Below are 21,373 nucleotides of genomic sequence, written 5' to 3'. Positions count from 1 at the left end.
CTGTGTACTGTTATGATAGTTTCAAAATCGCTTTTGAGCCATGGTACGTTAGAATACCTACACACTACTATAATAGCCTAATTACGCATCTATAGCAGTTGAAAGTGAGCTGCAGTCACTCTTTCGAGGCTAATAGAACTCTTAGGTTTCAATGTTTTAGTAATTAATTAGACAGTGTTGTAGTCAAAATCAATAAAAATAACTTTAAATTAAAATCAGTGCGTAAAAATATGCTGTATACTGTAGTTATGAAAGAAATGTGACAGATTCCCGAATAACAGGGGACTGACATACTAAAGCATGCATTGACACTACGAAATGGTGCATTGATAAGGGATACGTACTAGCCGAAATCCAGAGTTGTTGAAAAAAACTTACAAGAAAAGGACGACTGATTACTGAGCTCTATCATTTGAAAATCATGAAACAATCGTTGAATGCACCCACACTCCTAATGTAAGTTAACCAGATGAACATTATTCAGACTGTTAGGAGTAAACCCCAGCATTTTAATAACATTTCATTTGCCGGTGACCAAGCCGCCAGTACAAGCGAGGCACTCCAATCCTTTCAGCATTCTGCATGCATTACACATGTTTTGAATACAATCCTCAAACATCTATGGTGAAAATTGTTTGATAAATGGGCTTGGAGTGGTCACTACTCGATTTCTGCTGATAAAGATACTATACATTTCATGAATAAAACAGGTGACATGAGTTCGATGTAGAGAATCTTGAAGCAAGAAACGGACAATAAGTGGAGCAGCTTGTTTAGAATGCTACAGTACATACAAATAGATTTCTGTAAGTAGTACGGCTGAAGGACAATGTCATTGACTTGCTTCCGTAAAGAGGCGTCTCTGAAAAATTTACTGGTTATGACAACAATATTGCAAAAGAACTTGTGACCCTTTTAGAGCCATTCGAAGGTGCAATTGGAATGTAGGAAAGCGAGAAGTTTCCAGCAGTTCAGTTTGTTTTGTTATGAAGGGACAAACTGAAAATTCGTTGTAATACAGAGCCCAAAGTTGCAGAGGTACATGCATTTAAATTACTGTAGCAATGCTGCGTGTCCAGAGGATGAAAATTGGCCTTAATTGCAAAACGCTGGTATCCCTGCCACCGGTATTTTGGCAGTACAATACAACGGTCGTATTATCTTCCATTAACTGTAGATAATGCAGGCGCTGAAACGTCCTTCCATCTGTCTCGCAGATGAGAATGTCAAAAATCGGACGTTGCACAGAATAGTAGCATTTTTGTGGTCACCCTTTCGGGTATTGAAATTTATGTCAGTTTCTGATAGAGATGAGACGTTAAATACTGTGTGCTAAATGTGTGCTGAAATGTCGGTTTCTGATACGCAAGAAAAAAAAACTACAACATGGCAGTAATATCTTGCTTTGTTTGAATAAAATTTAAATATAGTTATCTATAACCGTTGAGCGAATGTGAGCAGCAATCAGCAGTCAAAAAAATGTAGTCACTATTTTCGGACTGCCTAGACTGTAGGCAACGTCACACTCAAGTTACCGAAGAAGTTGACGTGAATTTAACCCGAATGGATAGCCGTGGCGAGAAACAACCTCTTGAGAGGTGAAAGGTAACTTTAGTCTCTTTCCCTAAGTACCAAATTGAATGAGAAGAATTGTTAGTGCTCCAACCTCAAATGTGAATATCAAAAGAAATTTCAGCATAGTCTGGAATGTTATCTTGGACGAACGAAGTGAATTTTAACCTAAACAAGTCGATTCATCGCAATTACGCCAACTGGGAATAACTTGAAGATAATTTCGTTCCTACTAGCTTTCTAATTTTTTAGGAGTTCAAGTCCACATATTACATTTGATCAAAAAATCAGATGGTGTTATAAAAGAACAGCTCTTTGATTCTTCATTATGAGACCAACTAAAGTTGGTAATTTTCGTTGTTGAGTAAAGCAAGCTATTTTCTCTTATTGATCATAAAGGTGTCGCCGTTGGACACTACAACACAGGAGAAAAAACAACAGCATAACACAGTGATGTGAGTGCCATTCCTCCAGCTGGCGGTAATTTATCAGGAACGACACAAGTGTGCAGACACGCATAGCTATCGCTAAAACAGGATGCAACAGCGGCGCGGCGGGCGCGCCATACTGGGCTGCCCTGCCCTCCCCACGGCGCATCGTTTGACCGCAGCCTGGCTGCTTCGAGCTTTCGTGCTCGGGCAAGCCACGCCCGAGCGCGGTGGGCTCGGGTGAGTATGAGCTAGCGAAACGCCCTATTTGTAGACATCTACTGCTGACGTATGTCTCAGGAAGTAAGCTTATCAGGGACAAACTGAAACGTCGATTCGTGGCCATCCCCCGCCAGCGCCAGCTGCCGGTTCCTGTTGTCAAAAAAATCCTGTTGAGCGATATGAGACTCTGTTTTACGTTATGGACTATTGGTGGCTTGTTATCGAGGTACTCTCTGAACGTTGCTTCATTGAATGAAAACTTTGACCTTTGAAATGAATCTTATGGTCGTTGTGTGCAGTTACTGTGAGCTGGGCCTTAAGGTGTTCTACCAGAACAGCTGAAAGACAGAGGTCACTCTAAATTAAATTATTACTGAGAGAAGTTATGAGTTTAAATTATACTCTACTTGTTTTATGGGTATTGCCGCACAGGATGATCCAGCTGTGCTATTGTCGGTTATTTTTAAGAGTTTTGAAATTTAGAACCTTTTCCCTGTTAATTACAGAAGCATCTTTAAGTAAGCAAATGGATTTAGCTATATGACCGTTTATTATGTAGTGGATTCATGGTTGTCGGTAAACTACAACCTGAGGATGAGCATGGTGCTAAACTGGACTTCCAGTTGTCTACTATTTACCCTTACCTAACGACACTATGTGCTGTCCGAATTATTGTAAACGCTTATTATTAGTAACAGGCCCCAGAAAATTCGCTCAAGTTGAAATTAAGTATTTGGTACTAGTTGGAGAAAGTTTTATTTCTCTTATTTTAGCTAATCACTGTCTGGCGTGTTATGAAATGGTTCCTTGAATTTTTTGTTAATACTTAAGTCACTTTTATTGTGCCAACTGACAAATCCTAAAAGTCCTTCTGCTTCTACAGAATTAGGTTTTGTAATCTGAACCTGGTCATTTTAGAATCACGCCCCTCTCCGGGCCCCCCGCTAACGATGTACTCTTCTGTGTGTTAATCTACTTGTAATTGTTTAATCTAACTTAAGTCATCACTATCTTCTATGGGCCCCCTTCTAACGATGTGTTGATTTGTATGTTAATTTACCTGTAACCGAGTGATTTAACTTTAGTTTTTTATAGATTCCGATAGTTCTGTGTCTTGTTTGATCGGTTGATAACGTTGCCTCGCGCGCGGACCCAGCCGTTATTTCCTGGGCAGTGGTGTCGGCGTCCTACCTGAATGAAACCATGCTGCGGCTAAATACAGAGCCTTGGCCAATCTTGCAGTTTGCTTAAACATTGTATTATTGATGATCTTACTTCATTTTATCAACTTTATTCATCCATATTTATACCAAGCCACTTACTTAATGTTTCTTTAAAGAATTAAACATCTTAATTGTTGATGCGGCTAGCAACAGAATTAAACGAAAGATTTTAAGCTCCTGAATTTGGCTTGCTTTTAGATTTTTTTAGTTCATTAAATTAAATGTAGTAAATAATTGTGAATTACAAGTAGAAAAATTACCATTTATGAGACATAATCGAGAGAATTGTAGTACGATTTTCTTGCAATAATTGGTCACTGTAACCTCACTGACTCACTATGCTGCAGTAGTTTAATGTTTTGTCAGATTTTGCTGCATGTACTATAAAATGAAATGTTTAATTTGTTTGGACTGCGAATGATGTTGTTGTTGTTAAGCTCTTGGGTCCCCCATTCGATCCTACAGCCGAGTGTGCTGAATACTGATGAGGTTTGTTAAAGGAATACAATGCGCTCTCTACTGAAAAAAAGATTTAAATGGAATAAAAATTATGCCATGATGTTAAATATATTAAAAGTAAAATTAGTGAACTTTTTATGGTAACTTTAACGGAATGTTTCAGAAAAAATAAAATTTATGTAGAAACAGTGGCAACACCCATGAACCATGACGCAACCGTTGTCGATTCTGTGCAGAGGCAGCCCATCTTAAACTAAGTACAGTGTGAGCTCATATATTTATAATTTACTTACTCTAACCACGTTTTGACAAGAGGTTCCGTAAGAATTTACAACTGAAGTTTGAACCGTTGCGCGATAAATAGCTCGCACACTCATTGTGGTGGAGCACGTTTGCAGCGAGCACCGTTGAAAACGCCTGGCGATGAGACAATCAGGGAAGCAGCACGTCAGTGCGCGGCAACGCGCCGGCTGTTTGTTCCACCGCCCGTATCACTCCCAAGCTGTAAATTGAAGGCGGAATGAGGGTGGGGGTGGGAGGGGGAAGGAAAGTGAAGTAAAGATGTCAGCTGCATTGAGACATTGCGCGGAATCAGCGGCGACGTACCTGCCAGGGATTGGACGGGATCTTCCGTTTACTAGGCGGGAGCGCTAATCATCGAGCCATCCAGGACACGGCGTTTGTACAACAGCGCAAACTCCGTCGGCACGCCTCTCGACTGACCCACACTCCCACCCAGCGCCATCTTTCCGCAATCCCTGTCCATTTCCTCCATGCTCGCTACTCAGATCGCCGCTGGAGACCACACGTACTTTTGCACGCGCAAGATCCATTGCCCATCCTAGGCAAATCAGTTATATGGACGCGCTGCGTTATCAACGCCTACATGCAGCTAAGGGTATTCATTTCACTGTAGTTTCATTATGCCTTTTGCCGACCAGGAGGTCATCGTCATCCACACATCTCCAGGCGTCTCCATGCCTTGCCACTGCTTGTCCGAAAGAACAGATACCATCTTTATATATATATATATATATATATATATATATATATATATATATATATATATATATATATATATGGTTAAGGCTCACCGGCCATTTGACCATCTTCTTCTGTGCGGATGCACAAACAGTGCCCGAATTCTTACGGGAATCGGCGGTAAAGCCGCGAGTAATGAGTGTGATGGGCAGGGGCACTATGAATATAGTGCGGGACAAGAAGTTGCGAATGTGGGTCACACGGGAGGCGTGCCAGAAATAACTGCCTGAAGTCGCACTATCCTCTGTGTGCTCGGTGGCTCAGCTAGACAGTCGGCTTTGAGCCGTCATACCGTGCGAACGGGCTCCAGCGCGCCAGCCAACACTCCGCAGGTGGTGTTGTTTACCCGCTAGCGCGTGGTTAGTACCGACCCACCATGGCGTTCTCATATCGACAAGCTACAATCAAACTAACGTTCAACGCATCGTACACGAGACCGAAGGCCCATTAAACAGAACAGTTTTTTCGAGACATCATGCACATATAACCGCAAAAACTGTTACGCATTTATTTGTCTATTGTATCCAGCACAGTGTACCTCAAACTGATTGACGAAGCATCCTGCGACAGACTCCCTCAACGATCTGCAAACGGCTTTCGCTTCTGTCAGGCAGACGGTATTGTAAGCATGGTAGGAGTTGACCATGCTGGTCTGGGGGTGCGTACTGTGCGCATCTTTGAACTTCCGTTGGAAGTTCCTGCCAACCATGGCGTTGATGCGCTGTGGCCATACGACACAGTTATGAGCCTCACAGAGGAGAAATGGAGCACTGTCCTTAACGGGGTACGACAAGTGCGCATAGAACTTAAGAAGCACGTTCCAACGTATGTTTACGTTAGTGGCCTCCGCGCAGTTGTTATATATGACGGCCAACCGAGGACCTACTCGGGCTGCGGCCAGGAGGGCCACGTTAGAAGTGAGCAGCGCCGCCTCGTTCAGGTGTCCCGCAATGAACTTCCCCAACTATCCAAGATGAGCTCTCTCCCGATAATGTATGTGGAGGTGTCACGACATGATATGATGGATGAACAAAACAGGCTACCACCTCAAGTCGATGCGAGCTCCGTTGGAGAGTCAGCACCGCCGCCGCCGCCGCCTTATTCACCAGAAAGCGCCTGAAGACAAGGAACACTCTCCTACATCTGGTGGCACTGAAAACGAGACGCATTGCGTCGACTCCCAAAATTTGGGCTCCTGCGAAAACGACCAGCCACCACTGACGTCGCAATCCCCTCTTGGTGATTAGGCAGACGATATGGAGGCCGATGATGCACAGAAAACATCGATACCTCCACCAGAGCCAAAGGCTGACATTGAGCCCAGAGGGCACAGCATGCGGCTGTATGGCTGTGTGGCCGGCTGAAGTGGCCGTGCGGTTCTAGGCGCTACAGTCTGGAGCCGAGCGACAGCTACGGCCGCAGGTTCGAATCCTGCTCGAGCATGGATGTGTGTGATGTCCTTAGGTTTAATTAGTTCTAAGTTCTAGGTGACTGATGACCTCGGAAGTTACGTCGCATAGTGCTCAGAGCCATTTGAACCATCTGAACCATTTGATGGCTGTGTGGTGTGCGAGATCACCGTTGGCTTGCACCAGCACACTGCCTCCACGATATGTCTCAGTCATACCGTGTGGGAACAGTCAATGTCAATGGTGTCCACTCCAATGTCAAGACCTGCATGTTACACGACATGATCAGAGCGGCAGACTTGGACATTGCCCTTCTCCAGGAGGTTCGTCCCGAGCTGCGTTTAGACCTGTATGGCTACACCTACAGCCTAACCTCTGGTGATGGCGCAGGAGGAACGGCCATCCTTCTCCGAGATGGCAGAGACGCGACGGACGTGACATACTTGCCGAGCGGGCGAGGCATCGCTCTCACACTTGGCGCACACACCGCACACACCGCCGCACAGCAACCCCATGATGTAGAACTCTGGCCGACGCCCTTCACGGATCGTCTCGCATATATCACCTTACCCCGACAACTCACTAGACGTAGCAGAAGCCTGTAGACGCTGAACGTCTCCCTCCTTCGCGAGGAAGCGTGTCGGAGAGCAGTTATTGACACGTGGCGTCGTTGTTTCAGGCGCCTGCCCACGTGTGCTTCCACGTTGCTGTGGTGGCTGTAATGTGTCAAACCTGCGCTCCGGAAGACCCTGACGGCCTACGGGCTTGACTAGATCGAACTGGCAAATGACGACATCGGAATTTTACTATACAGCGTTACGTGAGCTGGCGACGCAACCGCCATCTCCCGAACGTCAGAAGTCCATACAACGCATCAAAGCTCGTTTACTTCGCATCAGGGCAGAGCAGCTAGAAGGTGTCCACATCCGTCCGCGACTGCAAGTCTGCATCCCCCACGAAACGGCACCAGTCTATCACATTGTGCGTGAGAGGCGCCACCGCGAACGTCAGCTCATTACGGCGGTAAACACGGAGAAGGGCGGCCGCGCAGTGACGCTAACTGACTTAGTGCACACATTTGCCCGGCAGTGTGGAACCTTTTACATAGAAAATCGCGAAACGTACGCGATTATGACAAGCTGTTGCATTCTCCCGCCCTTAGGGACGTGGCACTTGATGATGCTCTGCTGTTGCCCATTAGATCTGACGAGCTGACATCGGCCTTGGCACCTGGAGCACCGAACAAGTCACCTGGGGCGGGTTGGTGTACCCCTGAAATTCTATACGCACTTTTTTGGACCTTAAGGGCGACAAGTTGCTTCAAATCTTTCAAGAATTGATCCACCCTGATTTCACTGTCCCTACAGAATTCACAGACGGCATCTTGATCCCAGTACCGAAACTGAATGGTGGTTGTAGGTGGCAGGTCATTCGCCCACTCAAGCTCCTCAACAACGACAAGATCTTCGCCCGCATCCTCCGCGCGCGTCTCCACGCCGCTATCGGGAAAGCCATCCACACCGATCAGACATGTTTAGGTGGTGTCAGCAACTTTCATACAGCGTTAGGAGCATATCGCAACATAATTGCTTTGACGGCGGCCCGCAAAATACGAGGCGCTCTTGTCGGCGTCGATTTTGACCACGCAGTTATGCAACACGTGGGCCTCTCTCCATAGGGTGCACAGGTTGTCCTTCGACTGTTCCACGGAACGAGCTCCCACATGATGGTCAACCGTTACCAGTCTGGTGACACTGTTGTTGGACGGTCGGCGCGAAAAGGGTGCCCCCTGTCGGGTATATTATTTGCGACAGTACTTGAACCAGCTTTACAAGCTCTTCGGGAGCGATTAACTGGCATTTCCATGTGGGACGTGACCTTTTGTAGTGGTGCATTCGCAGGTGACGTGGTGTTTCTGGCCAGATCAGAGGATGAAATGCATGTGGCTACGCCAGTACGGTGCGGTAGCTGGAAGCGTCATCAACTTGAGGAAGACAAAATACACGGGTGTCGGAGGGGGGATATCCCACGCAACGGCGGTGCCCTTTGACAAGGTGCCCGTACTCAAATATTTGGGAGTGCAGTTCTGTAACAATGTTCGCTGTACGGCGGCGGCTACGTACCGCCACCTCCTACACGAGACATATGCTCTGCTGCAGGACAACAAATTGAGTCGCATAGATATGCTCCTCAGAACACGTTATGTCAACACATATCTTGTCTCCAAACTGAACTATTTTGCTCATGTCCCTCCCTTGACGGCTACGATGGCCGACAGATTTCAAGCAGCATATGGACATTTCGCAATCACCGGCCTTGTTTTCAAAGTCCGATACGCCACCCTGACACAGCCGCAGCGGGCGGGCGGTATCGGTTTAATTCATGTATATAACCGTGCGCGATCGCTTTATCTCCACACTATACGTCGCACGTGGACCTCTGCCCACGCCACTCTGACGGACACCCTTATAGCGGAAGTGGCACCTCACTCTCTGCATCCCCCGGTTTCTGTAGGACACATTTTACCGGCACTCGCCCACATCAGAGTGTTCTTGATTGACCTCAGCTACTTACAGTCAGACCTTCCGACGACACGGATGCCCAGCACGAAAGACTATTATCGCCTCTATCAACAGCAGTAACCTATAAATACGGTCGCCCACAGACATACTGAAATTGCCTGGAACACAGTGTGGTGAGCGGTACACACGCCTTTTCTACCTACGACCGTGCGTTCATTGTGGTACATGGTTGTGAACGGGAAGTTCGCTTCTCGTCAGAGGCTACATTCCATTCATCTGACGGACGACCCCTTGTGTACGACATGCTCAGTCGTTGATTCGGATGCACACCGCCTTACTTGTACTGCGACCAGCGAGTGTTTAATACTGACGCAGCGCATGCTGGCATTACTCTTGCGGTGATTCTACATCTACATCCATACTCCACAAGCCACCTGACGGTGTGTGGCGGAGGGTACCTTGAGTACTTCTACCGGTTCTCCCTTCTATTCCAGTCTCGTATTGTTCGTGGAAAGAAGGATTGTCGGTATGCCTCTGTGTGGGCTCTAATCTCTCTGATTTTATCCTCATGGTCTCTTCGCGAGATGTACGTAGGAGGAACCAATATACTGCTTGACTCTTCGGTGTAGGTATGTTCTCGAAACTTTGACAAAAGCCCGTACCGAGCTACTGAGCGTCTCTCCTGCAGAGTCTTCCACTGGAGTTTATCTATCATCTCCGTAACGCTTTCGCGATTACTAAATGATCCTGTAACGAAGCGCGCTGCTCTCCGTTGGATCTTCTCTATATCTTCTATCAACCCTATCTGGTACGGATCCCACACTGCTAGGCAGTATTCAAGCATTGGGCGAACAAGCGTACTGTAACCTACTTCCTTTGTTTTCGGATTGCATTTCCTTAGGATTCTTCCAATGAATCTCAGTCTGGCATCTGCTTTACCGACGATCAACATTATATGATCATTCCATTTTAAATCACTCCTAATGCGTACTCCCAGATAATTTATGGTATTAACTGCTTCCAGTTGCTGACCTGCTATTTTGTAGCTAAATGATAAAGGATCTATCTTTCTGTGTATTCGCAGCACATTACACTTGTCTACATTTAGATTCAATTGCCATTCCCTGCACCATGCGTCAATTCGCTGCAGATCCTCCTGCATTTCAGTACAATTTTCCATTGTTACAACCTCTCGATACACCACAGCATCATCCGCAAAAAACCTCAGTGAACTTCCGATGTCACCCACAAGGTCATTTATGTACATTGTGAACAGCAACGGTCCTATGACACACCCTTGCGGCACACCTGAAATCACTCTTACTTCGGAAGACTTCTCTCCATTGAGAATGACATGGTGCGTCCTGTTATCTAGGAACTCCTCAATCCAATCACACAATTGGTCTGATAGTCCATATGCTCTTACTTTGTTCATTAAACGACTGTGGGGAACTGTATCGAACGCCTTGCGGAAGTCAAGAAACACGGCATCTACCTGTGAACCCGTGTCTATGGCCCTCTGAGTCTCGTGGACGAATAGCGCGAGCTGGGTTTCACATGACCGTCTTTTTCGAAACCCATGCTGATTCCTACAGAGTAGTTTTCTAGTCTCCAGAAAAGTCATTATACTCGAACACAATACGTGTTCCAAAATTCTACAACTGATCGACGTTAGAGATATAGGTATATAGTTCTGCACATCTGCTCGACGTCCCTTCTTGAAAACGGGGATGACCTGTGCCCTTTTCCAATCCTTTGGAACGCTACGCTCTTCTAGAGACCTACGGTACACCGCTGCAAGAAGGGGGGGCAAGTTCCTTCGCGTACTCTGTGTAAAATTGAACTGGTATCCCATCAGGTCCAGAGGCCTTTGCTCTTTTGAGCGATTTTAATTGTTTCTCTTTCCCTCTGTCGTCTATTTCGATATCTGCCATTTTGTCATCTGTGCGATAATCTAGAGAAGGAACCACAGTGCAATCTTCCTCTGTGAAACAACTTTGGAAGAAGATATTTAGTATTTCGGCCTTTAGTCTGTCATCCTCTGTTCCAGTACCATTTTGGTCACAGAGTGTCTGGACATTTTGGTTTGACCCACCTACCGCTTTGACATAAGACCAAAATTTCTTAGGATTTTCTGCCAAGTCAGTACATAGAACTTTACTTTCGAATTCATTGAACGCCTCTCGCACAGCCCTCCTCACACTACATTTCGCTTCGCGTAATTTTTGTTTGTCTGCAAGGCTTTGGCTATGTTTATGTTTGCTGTGAAGTTCCCTTTGCTTCCGCAGCAGTTGTTGTACCACGGTGGCTCTTTTCCATCTCTTACGATCTTGCTTGGCACATACTCATCTAACGCATTACGTACGACGGTTTTGAACTTTGTCCACTGATCCTCAACACTATCGGTACTTGAGACAAAACTTTTGTGTTGAGCCAACAGGTACTCTGAAATCTGCTTTTTGTCACTTTTTCTAAACAGAAAAATCTTCCTACCCTTTTTAATATTCCTATTTACGGCTGAAATCATTAATTTGCCGGAGTCCATCTCCCCTGATGATATATTGCACCCCGACGGCGTATACTTTCCATCAACCAGGGCGAACGCCGTTAACTGGCTAAAAGGCATGGCACTTTACTACATATTTTGCGATGCTCACAAAGACACACTCGACTTTTGGTCGCTACTGATGACGACACATGCAGATTTCAGCCGCCACCCGAAGTACAGAATCCGTTTCGCCAATTATTTAGGTTCATTATTTGCGGATCCTCCTCCTCACTGGGGCGTACCGGGTATGAGACGCTGAAAATGAAGAATCCTCGAGCATACTGATCCTCTAAAGTCGGAATAGGAGCGAACCCCTCCCAACAGACGAGAAGACGACTCGGAGGCTTGACTACGGCAGTTGTAGGATGTTTTTCTGTAATGAAACAAAAGTAAGTTCGTAAATACAATAAAAATAAAAATAATATTATAAAAATTAAAGAAAGAAAGAAATAAAGCAACATAGACGAACCCGCTACATCCTCTTCCTTCGATAATCGTACAAGTTGCTTGGGCATGGCGACGGGATGGCCAGGCTTCGGGTGTCGACCCCTGCCGAACCCGTCGTCCTGCTCCTGTAGCGGTTCCTTGTCTTCAGTCCTGAGACTGGTTTGATGCAGCTCTCAGCGGTTCCTTAAAAATATATATATTTATAGATAGATACATAGATAGATAGATCGTTTGCCACGTAAGCTGGAGGTCCCAGGTTCGAGTCACGGTCGGGGCACACATTTTCAACTGTCCCCGTTGAGTTATATCAACGCCTATATGCAGCTAAGGTTTTTGATTGCATTGTAATTTCATTATTCGTTTTGCCGACCAGGTCTGAAGGCGACCATTGGGTCATCGTCATCCACACATCTTCAGGCGTCTCCATGCCTTTCCACTGTTTGACATCCGACAGTGGCTTTGTATGCTCGGTGATCTACTTTTAATTAATGGCTTCTGTGCCGAGACCACGCGGCATTCGTAATGATTGATCTCCGTAATCGCTGTGAGTATGATAATTGTGACTCATTCACCCACTGCGCACGCTTGTGCCCTTCTGCTTCGATATTGGACTCGGTTCAGTTTCCTGTTGTTGTTGTTCCATCGTATTGTGTCTGGCCAGGCGATTTGAAGAGCGTGTCGCTCGTATCAAAACATAATAGCTTCCATTTCGTAATTTTCATAATTTTTCACTTGATGTGTGTTTTAATTATTGCAGTTCTATACATTTCTCTTATGTTTAGTTTCATTCATCATGAAGAAGAAAACGTTTTTCTTACCTAGAACTTTGTGTACTAAACCGGTAATTCGCCTTCTTAAAATATTTGCAGCCCTCAAACCTACGCGACTCTCTGGTGAAAATTTTTTTGTTTGTATTCTGGTGCGTTGTGCTTCCAAGCCAAGCTTTTGTTCACATAGGTGATGTTGCTTCAGCCAACCGCTCGCGTCTTCCTTCCACCTATATTTTCCGGCCCGATCGACGGTTCAATATTGACCGTTTCCGCCTCGTGGCGGATCTGAAGCTGAAGCTCGTCTTTTCACCGAATGCCTCTACTGTCAGATGTAACTGGGTGTGATTGCTTTGGGCAGTTACCTTATTGTCTTTTAGCGACTTTTCACAAATGTTTTGTCTACGTTGCCGGTATGTAATCTGATGACTTAAGTTTAACTCATTTTACTTAAAAATTACTTCACTGTTCATCAGACTATTATTGTATGTTTGTACCTTTCGGCCTTGTTCTCACTTGTTGCTTGGAAGAGCCTCAGTGTGGTGAGCATCGCTCTGACCTCCCTAAACAATTCGAGTCCGTTCGTTCGGACCACAGCGCATAGTGGTTTCATATCAAACAACTTCAATTGTTTCAGTTTTCTTTTAATGTATCCCTTCTGTAGTAATCGTTAATCATTTGCTGTATTTTAGTGAAACGGTTCCTAAAAATGTTTGTGGCCAACATGTTTGAAGACCATTTTCTTAGATGCTTTGAAGAGATTGTTACGTACTTCAATTGATGAAATACTATCCTGCATTTCTTACTGAAATTTGCTGTGAATATTTCAGCAATAGTAACCAGTGACTCTCAAGACATGCATATTCTCGGAAAGAGAATAACATTTGTTGTTGATTTAAATTTTCGTACTTCATGATCCCATGAATGGCTTTTGGAGAGTTAAGAGCCAGTATTTGAATGAATACTAGAACCTTTTGTGATTTGAGCTCACTGAAATATTTGATAACATTGTTGATGGATAATTATCAGTCGTTGTTCTTAAAAAACTTTATCCAATTGAACAGTTTTGTCTTAACATATCAGAGTACTGTTGGTCTAATTGGTTAAGTTACATCTGTTCTAAAGTGTTCATAAATGTCTTACCATTCTGAATACTAGCGTTTGTGGTGAGGCAGTTATTTCTATGTTACTCTCTTCCGTTCTCGGACATCGAGAGTTCAAGTGTTTGTATAGCTACTTGGATGGTTTCGTCACCCACAGTGCCAATTTCTCCGAGCACTTGGGACTGATTTTTGGGGTCTGGCGCAAGCAGGGCAAACCGTCTAAAGTTTCCTTAGCTCCTTGTGATATATCTCTTCTCGGCAATCTGCTCTCGCCGAGGGTGCCAGGACTGAGCAGTCTAGGACCCGATGTATTTACAGTTTCCACCCTTCTTATCCTAGGAAATGGGTATCCCGTTTCATTGGAATGGCTAACTTCTTCCGAAAAATCGTTCCAAAGTTTGCTGAGCTAGCAGCACGGTTAAACTTGTGTCGAAAGAAGAACGAGTAGTTTTTCTAGACCGATAGCCAGCAGGCTGCGTTTGATGCGCTCAAGATCACTTCGCTTTGCGTAATGCCCCTGATCTGCTGAGAAAAAATGCTCTACTTATGAACTGGAAGCACTGGATGTCCTCTTCACGTTAGAGAAATTTAAGTACTACCTCTAAGACAAGGAATTCACCCTGGAGACGGTCAACCAAGTCCATAGTTGGGCTGTGGCTCGCTCGCGTAAAACTGACGTATTGAAACGTGGACTATTCTAATTTCTGCCTTCCGCTTCTACGTCCGCCATGTTAGGGGGTGTAATAAAGCTGTAGCGGATGCTTTGAGCGGGACTGAAATGGTACAGGATCTTGTTAATTCTATGCTTACCGAGCTTCAGGTAATGTTTGCTGCTCTGCGCAGCAACAAGAGCAGGACCCCTAGGTGGGCTCCATTAGGGAGCAGTTGAGAGCCTGTCAGCAAGTTCCCGGGTACGAAATGCGGAAGGACATTTCCTGCCGCGAGCTTAAAATTTATTTTCCTACCGCGCTTCTTCCGGCTATTTCCAAATGTTGTTATAATTCTGTGGTGGGAGATCATCTATGGGTGTATAAAACGGTTCACAAGATCCGTGACCACCCTATATCGTGATGTTACAAAAATGTTTGGTGAGTGTCGGGAACGCAAGATGGCTAAACCGAATTTCGGTGGGCGTAAGGGGGTGATTCAATCGACCAAGGAACGTTCAGACAGGAGATTTAGACTAGATGTGAAATTTTAAGAGTAGAGACTCTGCGTCCGCAAAACTGTCACCCAACTTTGTAGGTTCATATAAGGTGTTGGAGGTACCGGCTCCGGTCATGTTGAGGCTCCATAAAGAGGAGAGTGGTAATGATTAGTGGATGCACTGTAGCCAAATTAAGGGAGGTGTTATTAATTAAGTTTCCCTTGTATGACCGGCGCCGCCCCCCACGAGGTCTGGTTTGCGGGAGGGAAGGTGGGGGCCGAACCTTTGAACCATCGATAGCTCTCACCACGTTGCCTGGAACACAATCTGGAATAAGAACGAGTGGCACGTTTCGGCGAAAGCCGTTAAGCCGTTTTGAGGAGAGGCAGTCGGCGAAGCAGCACAGACAGCGCATACCTGCAGGGCGTGGGCCTACTGTTTGCTCCACCGCCCTTGTGACTTCCAAGCTGGTCTGGCTGAGCATCTTCCCGACACTGGAGACTTGCACCGGAAACAGGAGTGGACACATTATTACTTTGGCAAACCAGGATTGGAGGCGAGCGGTGCTTCCACACATCTGTCAGAGGCTCCAGGTTTTTCCGTTGTTTGTCATCCCACAGTATCTTTGTATGCTCGGTGAGCTACTTTTAGTTCGTTGCTTTGGTGCTCAGATCACGTGGTATTCGCAGATACTGGTCTTCGTCTCCTTCTATAAAGGACTCGTTTCAGCTCTTGTTGCTGTTGTTCACCGTTCTTGTGTCTGACCAAGCGATTTGAAGATTGTGTATCAGAACATAATACCTTCCATTTGGTAATTGCCATAGAAATGTGATTCGATATTGTGTTTTAAATTCTTGGGGTTGTTTACATTATTTTTTGTTCAATGTCATTAATTATGACAAAAAAACCACGTTTTTTCCCTTGTACCTCGTATACTAAATCGCCAAGTCGCTTTCTTTAGTTATTTGGAGCCCACAATCTTATCCGAATCACAGGAACAAATATTGTTGCTTGTATTTTGACGGGCTGTACTTCCAAGCCAAGATTGTGCTTACGTAGGTGAGGCCGAAGACTTCCGGCATAAGAAGTCAGCCTCATTCTGCCAACGGCCTTGTCAAGGAGGGCGGAGGAGCGGGTAGAGGTTCAGGGCACTCCCTTGTCCTAGGGGTGGGAAATTGCCCATAAAGGCGGAAGAATTAGCAATGATCAACGACATGAGGATGCAGAAGGCAATGGAAACCACTGCATTAAAGACACGTAACGTGTATCCACAGGAAATGTGGCCTGTAATTGAAGATGTGTCATGATGATCTCTCCATTGGCAAAAGATTCCGGAATAGTCCCCCATTCGGATCTCCGGGAGGAGACTGCCAAGAGGGAGGTTACCATGAGAAAAAGATTGAATAGTCAACGAAAAGATAACGTTCTACGAGTCGGGGCATGCAATGTCAGAAGCCTGAACGTGGTAGGGAAACTAGAAAATCTCAAAAGGGAAATGCAAAGGGTCAATCTAGATATAGTAGGGGTCAGTGAAGTGGATGGAAGACAAGGATTTCTGGTCAGATGAGTATCGGGTAATATCAACAGCAGCAGAAAATGGTATAACAGGTGTAGGATTCGTTACGAATAGGAAGGTAGGGCAGAGGGTGTGTTACTGTGAACAGTTCAGTCACTGGGTTGTTCTAATCAGAATCGACAGCAGACCAACACCGACAACGATAGTTCAGGTATACATCCCGACGTCGCAAGCTGAAGATGAACAGATAGAGAAAGTGTATGAGGATATTGAAAGGGTAATGCAGTATGTAAAGGGGGACGAAAATCTAATAGTCATGGGCGACTGGAATGCAGTTGTAGGGGAAGGAGTAGAAGAAAAGGTTACAGGAGAATATGGGCTTGGGACAGGGAATGAAAGAGGAGAAAGACTAATTGAGTTCTGTAACCAGTTTCAGCTAGTAATAGCGAATACCCTGTTCAAGAACCACAAGAGGAGTAGGTATACTTGGAAAAGGCCGGGAGATACGGGAAGATTTCAATTAGATTACATCATGGGCAGACAGACATTCCGAAATCAGATACTGGATTTTAAGGCGTACCCAGGAGCAGATATAGACTCAGATCACAATATAGTAGTGATGAAGAGTAGGCTGAAGTTCAAGACATTAGTCAGGAGGAATCAATACGCAAAGAAGTGGGATACGGAAGTACTATGGAATGACGAGATACGTTTGAAGTTCTCTAACGCTATAGATACAGCAATAAGGAATAGCGCAGTAGGCAGTACAGTTGAAGAGGAATGGACATCGCTAAAAAGGGCCATCACAGAAGTTGGGAAGGAAAACATAGGTACAAAGAAGGTAGCTGCGAAGAAACCATGGGTAACAGAAGAAATACTTCAGTTGACTGATGAAAGGAGGAAGTACAAACATGTTCCGGGAAAATCAGGAATAGATAAATACAAGTCGCTGAGAAATGAAATAGATAGGAAGTGCAGGGAAGCTAAGACGAAATGGTTGCAGGAAAAATGTGAAGACATCGAAAAAGGTATGATTGTAGGAAGGACAGACTCAGCATACAGGAAAGTCAAAACAACCTTTGGTGACATTAAAAAAAACGGTGGTAACATTAAGAGTGTAACGGGAATTCCACTGTTAAATGCAGAGGAGAGAGCAGATAGGTGGAAAGAATACATTGAAAGCCTCTATGAGGGTGAAGATTTGTCTGATGTGATAGAAGAAGAAACAGGAGTCGATTTAGAAAAATAGGGGATCCAGTATTAGAATCGGAGTTTAAGAGAGCTTGGAGGACTTACGGTCAAATAAGGCAGAAGGGATAGATAACATTCCATCAGAATTTCTAAAATCATTGGGGGAAGTGGCAAAAAAACGACTATTCACGTTGGTGTGTAGAATATATGAGTCTGGCGACATACCATCTGACTTTAGGAAAAGCATCAGCCACACAATCCCGAAGACAGCAAGAGCTGACAAGTGCGAGAATTATCGCACAATCAGCTTAACAGCTCATGCATCGAAGCTGCTTACAAGAATAATACACAGAAGAATGGAAAAGAAAATTGAGAATGCGCTAGGTGACGATCAGTTTGGCTTTAGGAAAAGTAAAGGGACGAGAGAGGCAATTCTGACGTTACGGCTAGTAATGGAAGCAAGGCTAAAGAAAAATCAAGACACTTTCATAGGATTTGTTGACTTGGAAAAAGCGTTCGACAATATAAAATGGTGCAAGCTGTTCGAAATTCTGAAAAAAGTAGGGGTAAGCTATAGGGAGAGACGGATCATATACAATATGTACAACAACCAAGAGGGAATAATAAGAGTGGGCGATGAAGAACGAAGTGCTCGTATTAAGAAGGGTGTAAGACAAGGCTGTAGCCTTTCGCCCCTACTGTTCAATCTGTACATCGAAGAAGCAATGATGGAAATAAAAGAATGGTTCAGGAGTGGAATTAAAATACAAGGTGAAAGGATATGAATGATACGATTCGCTGATGACATTGCTATCCTGAGTGAAAGTGAAGAAGAATTAAATGACCTGCCGAACGGAATGAACAGTCTAATGAGTACACAGTACGTTTTGAGAGTAAATCGGAAAAAGACGGAAGTAGTGAGAAGTAGTAGAAATGAGAACAGCGAGAAACTTAACATCAGAATTGATGGTCACGAAGTCAATGAAGTTAAGGAATTCTGCTACGTAGGCAGTAAAATAACCAATGACGGACGGAGCAAGGAGGACATCAAAAGCAGATTCGCTACGGAAAAAAAGGCATTTCTGGCCAAAAGAAGTCCACTAACATGAAATACCGGCCTTAATTTGAGGAAGAAATTTGTGAGGATGTACGTCTGAAGTACAGCATTGTATGGTAGTGAAACATGGACTGTGGGAAAACCGGAACAGAAGAGATTCGAAGCATTTGAGATGTGGTGCTATAGACGAATGTTGAAAATTAGGTGGACTGATAAGCCAAGGAATGAAGAGGTTCTACGCAGAATCGGAGAGGAAAAGAAAAATGTGGAAAACACTGATAAGGAGAAGGGGCAGGATGATAGGACATCTGCTAAGACATGAGGGAATGACTTCCATGGTCCTAGAGGGAGCTGTAGAGGGCAAAAACTGTGGAGGAAGACAGGGATTGGAATACGTCAAGCAAATAATTGAGGACGTATGTTGCAAGTGCTACTCTGAGATGAAGAGGTTAGCACAGGAAAGGAATTCGTGGCTGGCCGCATCAAACCAGTCAGTAGACTGATGACAAAAAAAAAAAAAAAAAAAAAAAAAAAAAAAAAAAAAAAAAAAAAAAAAATATTGAGGTTCATCAGCAAGCCGTTCGCGTCTTCTTTCCATCTACGTTTTCTGTCCCGCACGACGGTTAGTTCTAGTTCTAAGTTCTAGAGGACTGATGACCTTAAATGTTAAGTCCCATAGTGCTCAGAGCCATTTAAACCATTTTTAACTTGGCTAGTTACCTTATTATCGTTTAGTGACTTTTCACAAATGTTTTGTCTGCGTTGCCGGCATGTAAACTGATGAATTAGGTTCCACTCGTTTTAATTAAAAATTACTTCTCTGTTCATTAGACTATCATTGTATGTTTGTGCATATGGGGAGTGTTCCCTCTTGTTTTATGGACGAGCAGGAGTGTGGTGAGCGGTGTATCTGGCCTGCCGTAAGTAATTTCGAGTCCATTCGTCATGATCACCATTGCCCGACACATGGTTGTTTCATATCAAGCAGCTTTAATTATTTTGGTTTCTTTTTAATGAGCTCCTTTTTAGGTAAATGTGAATGATTTGTTGTATTTTAGCCAAGCACATTCTAAAAATGTTTGTGGGCTACTTATTTGAGGACTGTTTCCTTAGAACATTTAAAGTGATCATTATGTAACTTCTACTGGTGAAATATCATCTTCCTTCTCCATTTCAAATTTGCTCTATAATTTCAGCAACACTAATTATTTTTTTAAGAACATGCATAATTGAAGAGTTTTGTTTTAATATGTCAGGGTCCAGTTATCCTAATTCTTGAAGCTATCTTTGCTGAGAAGAGTTAATAAAAATCTTGATACGAAAGATGTTCAACCCTTATTGTGTTTATGTTTGACAGATAAAACTTCATGAAAAATTATATTGAATTAATTGTTGCATGCCTCGTTCAACAGACATTCAGCTTCAAATTGAATCGTAGTTCACTGTAATCTGATTTAAGTTCTTGAGTTACACAGCAGACAAATTGTCGCGTTCGAATTGTAACGCCCACTTTACAGAACTTTAACAAGACAATTATTAAATATATAGGATATAACTTTATGAGAAATGTTTTCTTTTACAGAAATTGATACATGCAAAAATTATTAATGATTTTTTAAAATAATTTATGCCAATGATCTCATTTGTCTTCCGATTTGACATACACTCCTGGAAATGGAAAAAAGAACACATTGACACCGGTGTGTCAGACCCACCATACTTGCTCCGGACACTGCGAGAGGGCTGTACAAGCAATGATCACACGCACGGCACAGCGGACACACCTGGAACCGCGGTGTTGGCCGTCAAATGGCGCTAGCTGCGCAGCATTTGTGCACCGCCGCCGTCAGTTTCAGCCAGTTTGCCGTGGCATACGGAGCTCCATCGCAGTCTTTAACACTGGTAGCATGCCGCGACAGCGTGGACGTGAACCGTATGTGCAGTTGACGGACTTTGAGCGAGGGCGTATAGTGGGCATGCGGGAGGCCGGGTGGACGTACCGCCGAATTGCTCAACACGTGGGGCGTGAGGTCTCCACAGTACATCGATGTTGTCGCCAGTGGTCGGCGGAAGGTGCACGTGCCCGTCGACCTGGGACCGGACCGCAGCGACGCACGGATGCACGCCAAGACCGTAGGATCCTACGCAGTGCCGTAGGGCACCGCACCGCCACTTCCCAGCAAATTAGGGACACTGTTGCTCCTGGGGTATCGGCGAGGACCATTCGCAACCGTCTCCATGAAGCTGGGCTACGGTCCCGCACACCGTTAGGCCGTCTTCCGCTCACGCCCCAACATCGTGCAGCCCGCCTCCAGTGGTGTCGCGGCAGGCGTGAATGGCGGGACGAATGGAGACGTGTCGTCTTCAGCGATGAGAGTCGCTTCTGCCTTGGTGCCAATGATGGTCGTATGCGTGTTTGGCGCCGTGCAGGTGAGCGCCACAATCAGGACTGCATACGACCGAGGCACACAGGGCCAACACCCGGCATCATGGTGTGGGGAGCGATCTCCTACACTGGCCGTACACCACTGGTGATCGTCGAGGGGACACTGAATAGTGCACGGTACATCCAAACCGTCATCGAACCCATCGTTCTACCATTCCTAGACCGGCAAGGGAACTTGCTGTTCCAACAGGACAATGCACGTCCGCATGTATCCCGTGCCACCCAACGTGCTCTAGAAGGTGTAAGTCAACTACCCTGGCCAGCAAGATCTCCGG

This window comes from Schistocerca americana, chromosome 1, assembly GCF_021461395.2.
Source record: "Schistocerca americana isolate TAMUIC-IGC-003095 chromosome 1, iqSchAmer2.1, whole genome shotgun sequence".
Classification (NCBI taxonomy): domain Eukaryota; kingdom Metazoa; phylum Arthropoda; class Insecta; order Orthoptera; family Acrididae; genus Schistocerca; species Schistocerca americana.
Note: the sequence above shows the minus strand (reverse complement) of the source record.